This window comes from Phascolarctos cinereus, unplaced genomic scaffold (genome assembly GCF_003287225.1).
Source record: "Phascolarctos cinereus isolate Bilbo 61053 unplaced genomic scaffold, phaCin_HiC Scaffold_5;HRSCAF=322, whole genome shotgun sequence".
In the NCBI taxonomy this organism is placed as follows: Eukaryota; Metazoa; Chordata; class Mammalia; order Diprotodontia; family Phascolarctidae; genus Phascolarctos; species Phascolarctos cinereus.
In genome coordinates this window covers 305,219,703-305,232,027 of record NW_027555958.1, presented here as the reverse complement: position 1 = coordinate 305,232,027, position 12,325 = coordinate 305,219,703, and the positions used below count along the sequence as shown (strand labels likewise).

Here is a 12,325-nt window from a genome sequence, read left to right as displayed (position 1 = left end):
CAAATCCAGGACTCTTATCTACGATACCATCTAGCTGCTATAAAACCAGATACCTAAACGAGACTTGAAAATCCAGTTTTCAGACCCAGATGATTGCTCTACCCAATGGTGAATAATTTGGATGTTTGAAAGCATGTTTGGGGACTGCATCTTTTCAATTCTTATCCATACTCCTGCTGCTTAAGCATCAGCTCAGCTGGAGAGTGTTTCCTTATTGTGCACACTTTTAAGGGACTGTCAACCTGTCAGCTGAAAAACCACCTTCCTGGCCAAGAATTTCTGCAAGAGGTCCAATTACAAGGCAGGTAATTGTTCTGGATGGGCAGACTACCATTGGCTGGGAGGCAGGGCCCTTCTGCAAGAGGTGGTCAGAATTCCTGGGGGTGAGTGAGCTCACTCCAACTCCTTCCCCAGTGAGCTGATTACTGCTGTTTCAAGTAGAACTTTCTTCACCTCAGGCCCTAATTACCACTTGGCACATGGTCCTGGAGTGGTTTCCTGAGTGTTTAGGTTGACTTGCCCAGCCTTCGTTGGACATGAGTCTGGGCTAAATTTAAGCCCGTCACAGACAATTTGACAGTTTTTTTGAGGGGGGTGGCAATTTAACAGTAGACCATAATTACCCATACAACTGATACCTTAATTCCCAAAACAATCTGTGGAGGTGTGTGGAATTCAAATCAGTCTAATTAGAATTCTGTCTTCTCATAATAAAGTGCAGGATAATTGCTAATTATCCCTGTCCCCCGTGCAATATTTTAAGGAAGGAACTTTTTTTAATATCAGAGTTTTTTAACTGTTTATTTTTAATTTCTAACCAATGCCCTTGGGAGTAAAGAGAGATGGGTCTTGTCTACATCTATTTGTGGGCCACCAGATTCTTCTCCCGTAGGCCTGAGACAATGGTTCATTCAATTCAATTCAAACAGATGAATTATTTATTAAGAAACTATTTTTTTTAAAAAGGCCAAACATATTGGTGCCTACCTGTAGCCCCTGGTGCTGATGAGGCTGAGGCTGGTGAATCCCTCTAGCTCTGGAGTTCTGAGCTGCAGTAGGGTTGAAGCTGATCAGATGTCTGCGCTGAGTCCAGCACCAATAGGGTGAGCTCTCAGGAGCAGCAGGCCTGTTCATGGTACCTAAAAAGGGAAGACAGGCCCATGTCAGAAACAAAGCAGGTTGGCTGAAGACTGGCTGCTGCACTTCCAGCCTGGAAAGAGCTAGACTCAGGAAACACACACACACACACACACACACACACACACAGAGAGAGAGAGAGAGAGAGAGAGAGAGAGAGAGAGAGAGAGAGAGAGAGAGAGAGAGAGAGAGAGAGAGAGAGAAAATAAAACAGAAGAACATAGGGGGAAACAAACTCAGGAACTATATGAACACAGTTACAAAACACTTTTCACACAAATAAAGTTAGATCTAAATAATTAGAAAAATATTAGTTGCTAATGGGTAGGCCGAGCTTATAAAATAAAAATGACAATTCTACCTAAATTGATTTACTTATTCAGTGCTATACCAAACTGTTTTATATATATATAGTTAAACTACCAAATCAAACTACCAAAAAATTATTTTATAGAACTAGAAAAAAAACAGTAACAAGATTCATCTGGAAGAACAAAAGATCTAGAATATCAAGAGAACTAATGAAACTAAATTCAAGGGAAGGTGGCCTATCTGTATCAGATCTTAAATTGTGTTATAAAGCAGCAATCATCCAAACAACTTGTTACTAGCTAAGAAATAGGGTGGTAGATCAGTGGAATAGGTTAGATATGTAAGATCCGGTAGTCAATGATTATAGTAATCGACTATTTGATAAACCCAAAGACCCTAGCTTCTGGGATAAGAGCTCACTGTTAAATAAAAACTGCTGGGAAAACTGGAAAATAGTATGGTAGAAACTAGGCATAGACCAACATCTTATACCCTATACCAAGATAAAGTCAAAATGGGTACAGGATTTAGATATAAAGACTGATACTATAAGCAAACTAGGAGAGCAAGGAATAGTTTACCTATCAGATCTATGGAGAAGGGAAGACTTTATGACCAAACAAGAAACAGAGACCATTATGAAATACAAAATGGATGACTTTGATTGCATTAAATTGAAAAGCTTTTGCACAAACAAAGCCAATGCAACCAAGATTAGAAGGGAAGCAGGAAGCTGGGAAACAATTTTCACAACCAGTGTCTCTGATAAAGACCTCATTTCTAAAATATATAGGGAACTGAGTCAAATTTGTAAGAATACAGGTCATTCCCCAATTGATAAATGGTCAAAGGATATGAACAGACAGTTTTCAAAGGAAGAAATTAAAGCTATCTATAGTCGTATGAAAAAAATGTTCTAAGTCACTATTGATTAGAGAAATGCAAATCAGAACAACAAAATGAGGTACCATATCACACCTATCAGATTGGCTCACATGACAAAACAGGAAAATGATAAATGTTGAGAAGATGTGGGAAAATTGGAACATTAATGCATTGTTGGTGGAGTTGTGAACTGATTCAACCATTCTAGAGAACAATTTGGAGCTATGCCCAAAGGGCTATAAAATTGTGCATACCCTTTGATTCAGCAATACCACTTCTAGGTCTGTATGCCAAAGAGATCATAAAAATGGGGGAAAAGGACTCACGTGTACAAAAATATTTATAGCAGCTCTTTTTTGTGGTGGCGGAGTTAGAAATTGAGGGGATGCCCACCAATTGGGGAATGGCTGAACAAGTTGTAGTATATGAATGTAATGGAATACTATTGTGTCATAAGAAATGAGGAGTAGGTGGACTTCAGAAAAACCTGGAAAGATTTATGTGAACTGAAGCTGAGTGAAATGAGCAGAACCAGGGGAACATTGTGCACAGTAATAGCCACACTGTGCAATGACTGACTTTAATAGACTTAGCTCTTCTCAGGATCTAAGACAACTCCAAAAAACTCATGATGGAAAATGCTATCCACATCCAGAGAAAGAACCATGGAGTCTGAATGCAGATGGAAACAGACCATTTGCTCTCCTTTTCTTTTGCTGTTTTGTTTTATTTCTTATCTCTCATGGTTCCTCCCATTAGTTCCAGTTCTTCTACACATCATGATTAATGTGAAAATATCCTTAATATGAATGTATAAGTAGAGCCTATATTAGATTACATGTCGTCTTGGGGAGGGGGGGAGGAGAGGAAGAGGGAGAAAATTTAAAACCCAAAAGCTTATGGAAGTGAATGTCGAAAACTAAAAATTAATTAATTAATTAAAAAGACTAGTTTCTTTTTTATTTTTTAATGATTTATTTTTTTTAGTTTTCAATATTCACTTCCATAAGCTTTTGAGTTTTGAATTTTCTTCCCCTCCCCAAGACAATCTGATATAGGCTCTACTTATACATTCCTATTAAACATATTTTCACATTATTCATGTTGTAAAGAAGAATTAGAACCAATGGGAGGAACCACGAGAAAGAAGAAACAAAACAACAACAACAACAGAAAAAGAGAGTGAATAGTATGCTTTGATCTGCATTCAGACTCCATAGTTTTTCTCAGGATGTGGATAGCATTTTCCATCTTGAGTCTTTTGGAGTTGTCTTAGAGCCTTGCATTGCTGAGAAAAACCAAGTCTATGAAAGTTAGTCATTGCATAGTGTGGTTGTTACTGTGTACAATGTTCTCCTAGTTCTTTTCACTTCACTCAGCATCAGATCATACAAGTCCTTCCAGGTTTTTCTGAAGTTTTCCTGCTCATCATTTCTTACAGCACAATAGTATTCCGTTACATTCATATACCACAACTTGTTCAGCCATTCCCCAATTGATGGGCATCCCCTCAATTTCCAATTCTTAGCCACCACAAAAAGAGCTGCTACAAATACTTTTGTATATGTAAATCCTTTTCCCATTTTTATGATCTCTTTGGCATATAGACCTAGAAGTGGTATTGCTGGATCAAAGGGTATGCACAATCTTATTGCTCTTTGGGCATAGCTCCAAACTGCTCTCCAGAATGGTTGAATCAGTTCACAACTCCGCCAACAATGCATTAGTGTTCCAATTTTCCCACATATTCTCTGACATTTATCATTGTCCTGTTTTGTCATGTGAGCCAATCTGATAGATGTGATGTGGTACCTCAGAGTTGTTTTGATTTGCATTTCTCTAATCAATAGTGATTTAGAGCATTTTTTTCATATGACTATAGATAGCTTTAATTTCTTCCTTTGAAAACTGTCTGTTCATATCCTTTGACCATTTATCAATTGGGGAATGACTTGTATTCTTGTAAATTTGACTCCGTTCCCTATATATTTTAGAAATGAGGTCTTTATCAGAGACATAGGTTGTAAAAATTGTTTCCCAGCTTCCTGCTTCCCTTCTAATCTTGGTTGCATTGGCTTTCTTTGTTCAAAATCTTTTCAATTTAATGTAATCAAAATCATTGATTTTGCATTTTATAACGTTCTATATCAAAGAGATTAGTCTTAAGCAGATTGCTAGGAGCTGGGAATACAAAAACAAAAATCGAACTAGTCTTACATTTTAATGGGGACAGATGACATGCACACAGTTCAGTAAATATAAAATGCACACACAGAATACAAAGTGATTTCATAAAAGAGTACTGACAACACATAGAATCAGGAAAGGCTTCACATGGGAACGGTCACTTGAACTGAACTTTGAAGGGAAAGTCGTGAGTTTCGGCCAGGCCCTCAGGGGTAAAATGCTCACCTGCAGCTCTGAAGGCAATAGGATTCTACTCAGCTGTAAATGATTCCCCCTAGGGCAGCACCAATCAGATCTTTGGAGAAAGGTTAAGGGGGCTGGAACAACCACCAGTGGAAAATAATAATAATGATAATAATAATAATAATACTTCAGTCCTTCTAGGATGTGTCATCTGTGTGACCTGGCATAGTGGACTGGAATTCTAGCTTTTCCATTTACTGCCTTGTGACTACAAGCAAGGTGCTTAACTTCTCTGGGCCTCAGTTTCCCCATCTGTAATATGAGGATGAGTTTGGCTTAAGTGATTTTTAATCAATCAATCCATCTTTAGGGTCCTTTCCAGCTCTTCACGTGTACTGATGACAAGCCTTCTGGAACATAGGCAGCTAGGGGGTGCCATACTGCACAGAGAGCCAGGCCTGAGGTCAGGAAGAACCATCTTCCTGAGTTCAAATCTGGCGTCAGACACTTACTAGCTGCATGACTCCGGGAAAGTCACTTACCCCTGTGTGCCTCAGTTTCCTCATCTGCAAAATGAGCTGGAGAAGGAAATGGCAAACCACTCCAGTATCTTTGCCAAGAAAAATCCCAAATGAGATCAGGAAGGGTTGAACACAACTGAAATGATTCAGCAACAACAGGTTGCCTTAGAAAATTGCAGATGCTGAAAAAGATCTCGCTCTGGTGATGAACTTTTCTTTACCTAGCTAGTCCTCAGATAACAGGCAGCCAGTCTATCCCAAGGCTTGTACTCAAGTCATTTCCAGATTGGTAGCATCTTCTAGGAGTTTTGTTCCATTGATACTGCCTTCAGTGAAGCAAGACTAATAATCTTATAGAATGTACAATGGTTCATTTCATTTATTCTAATGAGGATATAACTTTTACTGTTACTTGATTTTATAAATCAGGAAACTGTGATTCAGAGACTTGCCCAAGGACACACAGCTGCCCAAGCTGAGACTTGAGTGTCAGTCCATGGTTCTCTCTGGCAGGAAGAAAATTTTAAAAAAATCAAACCTATGAAGAGCATAGAGAAGACTGTGGGAAAGAAAGTAGGAGTTGATCATGACATCATTCCATGGAGTTAGTCAGGTTTTTTTTCCAGTCATGTCTGACTCTTCATGACCCCATTTGGGGTTTTCTTGGTAGAAATACTGGAATGGTTTGCCATTTCCTTCTCCAGCTCATTTTACAGATGAGGAAACTGAGGCAAATGGCATTAGGTGACTCGCCCAGGGTCACCCAGCTAGTAAGTGTCTGAGGCCAGATTTGAACTCAGGGAGATGAGTCTTCCTGACGCCAGGTCCAGCACTCTGTGCGCTATGGAGCCACCTAGCTGCCCTCTTTCTTTGGGAACATGGGACTAAATAACAGGGCTATAGTTCAGTAAATATGAAATACATCCCAACGTGATACAGAGCGATTTCATGGGGGCAAGTGAACAGCTTGGGGAATCAGGAAAGGCTTTCCATAACTGTCACTTGAACCTCCCTCTAGCATCACTGACAATGGGGTATTGGGACAGTGATGCAGGGGAGGCCAGAGCAGGGAGAAAAAGATGTCTGAACTAAAAGGGCGACGTGGTATACTATGATTGGCAGCCATATTCCTGAACATGGAGTCAGGCAGTCCTCCATTTCCTATTAGCGATATGAACATAGCTATGTGGCCAAGTCACTTCCTTTTTGAGCCTTGGTTTTTCTCATCTGGCAAGTAGGAGTGATCATAACGTCCCTAGCTGCTTCATAGTTTTTTGTGAGGATTCAATGAAAGAAGGAAAGTGAAAGCGCAGTGTCCACACAGTTTTCAAGTGTGCTGTTTTAAGTCTGTGTCTATACAATTCCAAACACCAGACTTTGAGGAAGCTAAGTGGCAGAGGGGAGAGAGTGCTAGAAGATGAGTTAATATCCTGCTTCAGGCAAGTGGTGAGCTGTGTGACGCTGAGCCAGTCATTTAACCTGTGTTTGCCTCCATTTCTTCATCTGTAAAATGGGGGTAATAATAGCAACTGTTTCACAGTGTTGTTGTGAGAGTCAAATGAGATTTTATACATGTTTGTGTGTTTATGTATATGTATAACTATAGAACTTATAAATCCTAAAGTACTCTAGAAATGATAGTTATTATTATTTCTTAGTTTTTATCCAGATATCTGGCCCTGAGCAAACCCAGTCTAAAAGTCTAGCTTCATGCCTTTCCCTGGGGAGTGAGAGAAGTCATACATATTTCTCTTATCCATTTTTTTTTTTGCAATGAAACCCTCCCACATTCCCCAACACCGACAACCCAGAACCCCTCCCCCTTCTCCTATTTGACAAACCCTGCCTACTCCTCCTCCCCTGGCCGGGTTATTAGAAATCTATGAGATTAAAAATCTGGTCACCCACTGGTTACGGGGTAAGGGAGTCATTGAACTAGACAGCTCAAGGGCCCTGGGAACACAGTGAGGGGTGAGGGGTGCCTGCTGACATGCCATCTCACCAGCTCAGGGTTATATTCAATCCTCAGGTGGGGCTCCCCTTCCCTTGCTCTTCTGGCTTAATTACCCACTTGCTGCTTTGTAATTGCTGGGACCACCAGAATGATGGGAAACTCCTCATGACCTGCCGTCCAATGGGCTTTCCTTCCCACGGTGGAGGAAAAATTTTAGGAGTCCCAGCTGTATGCAGGTGGAACATCAGGGCCTCACAGCAGCACATCTGGAAACTGCAGGGACGGACTGCGCAGATTCTCAGACTGAACTCAGGCTTTTGAGTAGAGGGAAGACATATCAATGACCTCCCAGTGGTCTGAAGTTGGTCTTGATTTGACTTCAATACTTCTGACCTTGGGCCAATAAAGACATCTCTCTAAACCTCGATTCCTCCACAACTAAACTTAGTACAATAGTATACATGCTGCTTAGCTCACTGGGTTCTTATGAGAAAAGGACATTTTGAATGAGTATATAAATAAGTAATATTTGTAAAGTACTTTGCAAACCATAAAGTACTGTATAAATGCTAGCTATTATATAAATGCTTTTAAAATTATTGTGATTATTACGGTACAAAAGGATTTCCAGATACGTTGCTATAGAAAAGAAATTCCCTAAGTAATGGGTGCGATTCGAGAGGTATCAAAATAAGGCCCTCCCTTCCAGATGGAAGTAGCTCTGCAGCTGACCTGTCAAAACCTCAACTTCCAAATGGCCCATTAATAACAGTCACCTTGAAGAATTAGAAAATAAAATGAAGATGTTGTCTTTGGAAGGCCATTGTTAAAAGAGACTTGTATTCCCTGGGAGCAAAGAGCAGGCCTAGCCCTAATGGAAGGAAGGTTCCAAGTGGACTTGAACTTTTATGTATTAACTCTGTATTAGTTTGGGGGCTTTCAATAATGAAGTTCCAGAGATGAAAGAAATTGTGTGTAATCTCTTATGGTTCTCCCTAGGAAAAGTAGGAAGGAGCTATGGAATATTAAAGAATATATTAAGGAGACATATATATGGATAAGAATATATTAATATCAATATTAAGGAATAATAAGAAAGGTATCTTGTGTACTTTCATTTCTTTCAATGTTGCCCTAAATTGTATATCATCCTTTTAAATATAGCAATTGATAGTCCTAATTGTTTATGTTTAGCTGTTTTGATGAAGAGTTCTATATTTATAGAAAAAACATAATTGAATGAGGAAGCGTGTGGTGACTTTGATTCAGTTAGAGATGCCTAGGGAAATTCAACAAGCAATTGGATTCAGCAGCTATTTATTAAAGTGCCTACTCTATGTAAGGCAGGGCAGCTAGGTGGCAGCTATTTTTGGATAGAATGCCAGGTCAGGAAGACCTGAGTTCAAGTATGACCTCAGACACTTACTAGCTGTGTAAAGCTGGGCAAGTCACTTAACCCTGTTTGCCTCAGTTTCCTCACCTGTAAAGTGAGCTGGAGAAGGGAGTGGCAAACTGCTCCAGTATCTTTGCCAAGAAAACCCCAAATGGGGCCACAAAGAGTTGGACACGACTGAAACAACTCAACAATAATAATAAATATGTAAGGCACTATGCTTGACATTGGAGATACCGAAATAAAAAATGACATAGTCCTCGTCCTCAAGAAACTTGAAATCTGTTAGGAGAGTGACATGTACACAAATAATCATCATTCAGCATTGAATGTCATAGGAGCAAGGGAGAGATCCAGTCAAACAGCTTTAGGAAAACTTGAAGAGAACATTTTTAGATGGGGGCAGAGGGGAGATCAAGGAAGGCCTCATGGAAGAGTGGTACTTGAGCTAGACCTTGAAGGAGGAAAATTATTTTAACAAGAAGGGATGAAGAAGGAGTGTGTGCCAGGCAAGGGAGATAGCTAAGGAAATGTGAAGCCATGGGAAAGTTCAGGAAGACATAAGGGAACAGCTACTTGTCCAATTGTTCTTATATTTTGGAGGTCAGAAGCATGAAGTAAAGTTGGAAAGGTAGTTTAGAGCCAGATCATGAAGGCCCAAAAGACTAGGCTAAGGAATTTATATAGTCTTGGCCAAAAAAAATCTGATAGGTGGAAGGGAGCTCAGAGGTTATCTAGTTCAACCTGTACCTAAATGGGTATTCCAATATGCTGTTGTTGTTCAATCATTTTCAGTCATGTCTGACTCTTCATGACCCCATTTGGGGTTTTCTTGGCAGAGGTACTGGAATGGTTTGCCATTTCCTTCTCCAGCTCATTCTGCAGATGAGGAAACTGAGGCCAACAGGGTTAAATGACTTGCCCAGGGTCACGTAGCTGGTAAGTGTCTGAGGCCATATTTGGACTTAGGAAGATGGCACCACCTAGCAGTCCCTGTTGTTTCCTTACATTGAGCTTAAATTCACTTCTCAACTTCTACCCATTGTCCCAAGTTCAACCCTCTGGGGTTAAGCAGAACAAGTCTGATCCTTCTTATACTTTACAGCCTTTCAAACAACTAGAGATAGCTATCATGTCTTCCCTAGGTTAAACATTGCCAGTTCTTTCGATCATTCCTCACGTGACGTGATTTCCAGACCCTTCATTATCTTAATCATCTTTCTCTGCAAGTACTCCCAATTTATCAATATCTTTTCTAAAATGTCGCACTTTGCCCTCTCCTGCTGCTCAAGGACTCAGCTGCCGCCATGAATGACACTGTAACCATCAGAACCAGGAAGTTCATGACAAACAGACTTCATCAGCATAAACAGATGGTTGTAGATGTCCTTCATCCTGGAAAGGCCACAGCGCCCAAGACTGAAATTCGAGAAAAACTGGCCAAGATGTACAAGACAACTCCAGACGTCATTTTTGTCTTCGGATTTAGAACCCATTTTGGTGGTGGCAAAACAATAGGCTTTGGTATGATTTATGATTCGTTTGACTATGCAAAGAAAAATGAACCAAAGCAGACTTGCAAGGCATAGCCTGTATGAGAAGGAAAAAACCATCAAGAAAACAGCAAAAGGAACGCAAGAACAGAATGAAGAAAGACAGGGGTACTGCAAAAGCAAATGTCACTGCTGGCAAAAAGAAGGAATAAAAGGCACTATGGACGATGTTTATCCGTGAAGACAATTTTTCATCAGAGCATAAATAAACTATGTAAAAACTACCAAAAAAAAATTAAAATGTCACACTTAGAACTGAAAATAATAATAATTATTATTATTGTTGTTTGGTTATTTGGTTGCACCCAGTTCTGTGACCCTATGGACTTTTACCAATGGTTTCTTGGCAAAGATACTAGAACAGTTTGCCATTTTCTTCTCCAGCGTGTCCCCATTTTACAGATGAAGAGCTGAGGCAAATAAGGGTCAAGCGACTTGCCCAGGGTCACATAGCTAGTAAGTGTTTGAGGTCAGATTTTAACTCAGATTTTCCTGACTCCAAGCTCGGTGGTCTATCCACTGTACCACCTGGCTGTCCCAATGATAATAATGATGATAATAATAATAATAATAATAGTTAGCAATTACATAGCACTTAAAGGTTTGCAAAGTGCTTCACAAATATTATCTCATTTGATCCTCATAATAACACTGGGAGGTAGATGTTACTATTACTCCCATTTTACAGATGAGGAAATTGAAAGAATGAGGTTAAGGGACTTGCCACAAGTCACACAACTAGAAAATGTCTGAGGCAAGATTTGAACCTAATAGTCCAGATGTGGTCTGTTCAGGGCAGAATACAGGAGACTATTATGCCCCTTACCCTGGACACAGTGCCTCTAAACCTAGCCAAAGGTTGCATTAGTTTTTTGGCTGTTTCATCCTACTGTTGATTCACATTGACCTTGAGGTCTACTAAAATATCCAGATTTCTTTCACAGGAACTCGTCTGGCCACATTTTCCCCATCCTGTACTTGTGTAGTTCATTTTTTTTTTTGGACCCAAATAGAGGATCTTTGGTCTATCCCTATTAAATTTCATTTTATTAGATTTGGAACATCATTCTAGCTTGTCAACATCTTTTTTGGATTCTATGTGATCCAGTTGGAAATTTGTCTGCTATCCAAAAATTGTTTCTCCTTGGTAGAAAAGAAAAAGAAAAAGCAGAAGCAAAATAGGAATTGAGTAGTTCTACTTTCTCCCTGTCACCATCATCATCATTCCATCCACACCAGAAAAAAAGTTCTATCCTCTTTTTTCATCTTTCTCCTACTCCCAATGAATCTACAAAAGCGCCCTTTGTTGTCTTTGGAATTCATTTACAACCTCAGCTCATTCTCTGCTTTAGTATTCTTGGTGTCATTCCTACAGGAAGATGCCACTTCTTTTTTGTATACATCTTCCAGTGTCTTTGCCAAGAAAACCCCAAATGGGGTCATGAAGAGTCAGACACAACTGAAACGATTGAACAACAACAAATCTGTTCCCTCTCCTTCCCTCCCCCACCCCCCACCCTAGTATATCCAAGTAATCCTAAATGGTTCTTGCTGGTCCCTAATGGAGTCTGATGTGTCGAATGATTTTGAAAGGGAGATGGATATACTTAGACTGGAATTTCAAAAAGCCCTTTTAAAGCTTGATAGCATGAATCTAACCTGCAGACCAAATATACTAAAACAGAGTTTGCTATAACCATTGGTATGCTGAAGCCAGCTTGAAAGAGCCAGTTGTTAAAATTTCAGCATAAGCATCCATACCTCTGAAATCATCAAGCACTAAAAATCAGGGCTTGTTCAATGTCTAGACTTCAGAAAGTGATGAAGAAAATATTAATAATGTAGATTAAACTTAAAAGACTGTTAGGCATAATATTTTTTTTAATTTTTGGAAAGCCAATTGTTAAAACATTTACCAGCACACTTCTGACTATAACTATCATGGACAAACACATTCTCCCATAGTTTTTGACAGAAAGCATAAAGCATTTCAGGACCAGCATACAAGTGTATGTGAGACAGTAATTGCCTCAGTAAGATTCATAGGAGGCTCTCTTAAGGGACACCCCTCAGGTGAGGCATCAAACACTGCTATGGCAGAATCACCTTGGGAGAGCTATTGAAGATCTTCAGAAAGTAAATGTAAGATAACATCAACGTCTACCTGGTATATGCAGTAGAAAACCTGAACCTTGTATCA

At 39.7% G+C, this 12,325-nt stretch overlaps 1 pseudogene; it reads left to right on the top strand.

Moving 5' to 3' along the window:
* The first annotated feature begins 9,879 nt into the window (after positions 1-9,879).
* Positions 9,880-10,277, top strand: LOC110198360 (small ribosomal subunit protein eS24 pseudogene; annotated as a pseudogene).
* Positions 10,278-12,325: the final 2,048 nt, after the last annotated feature.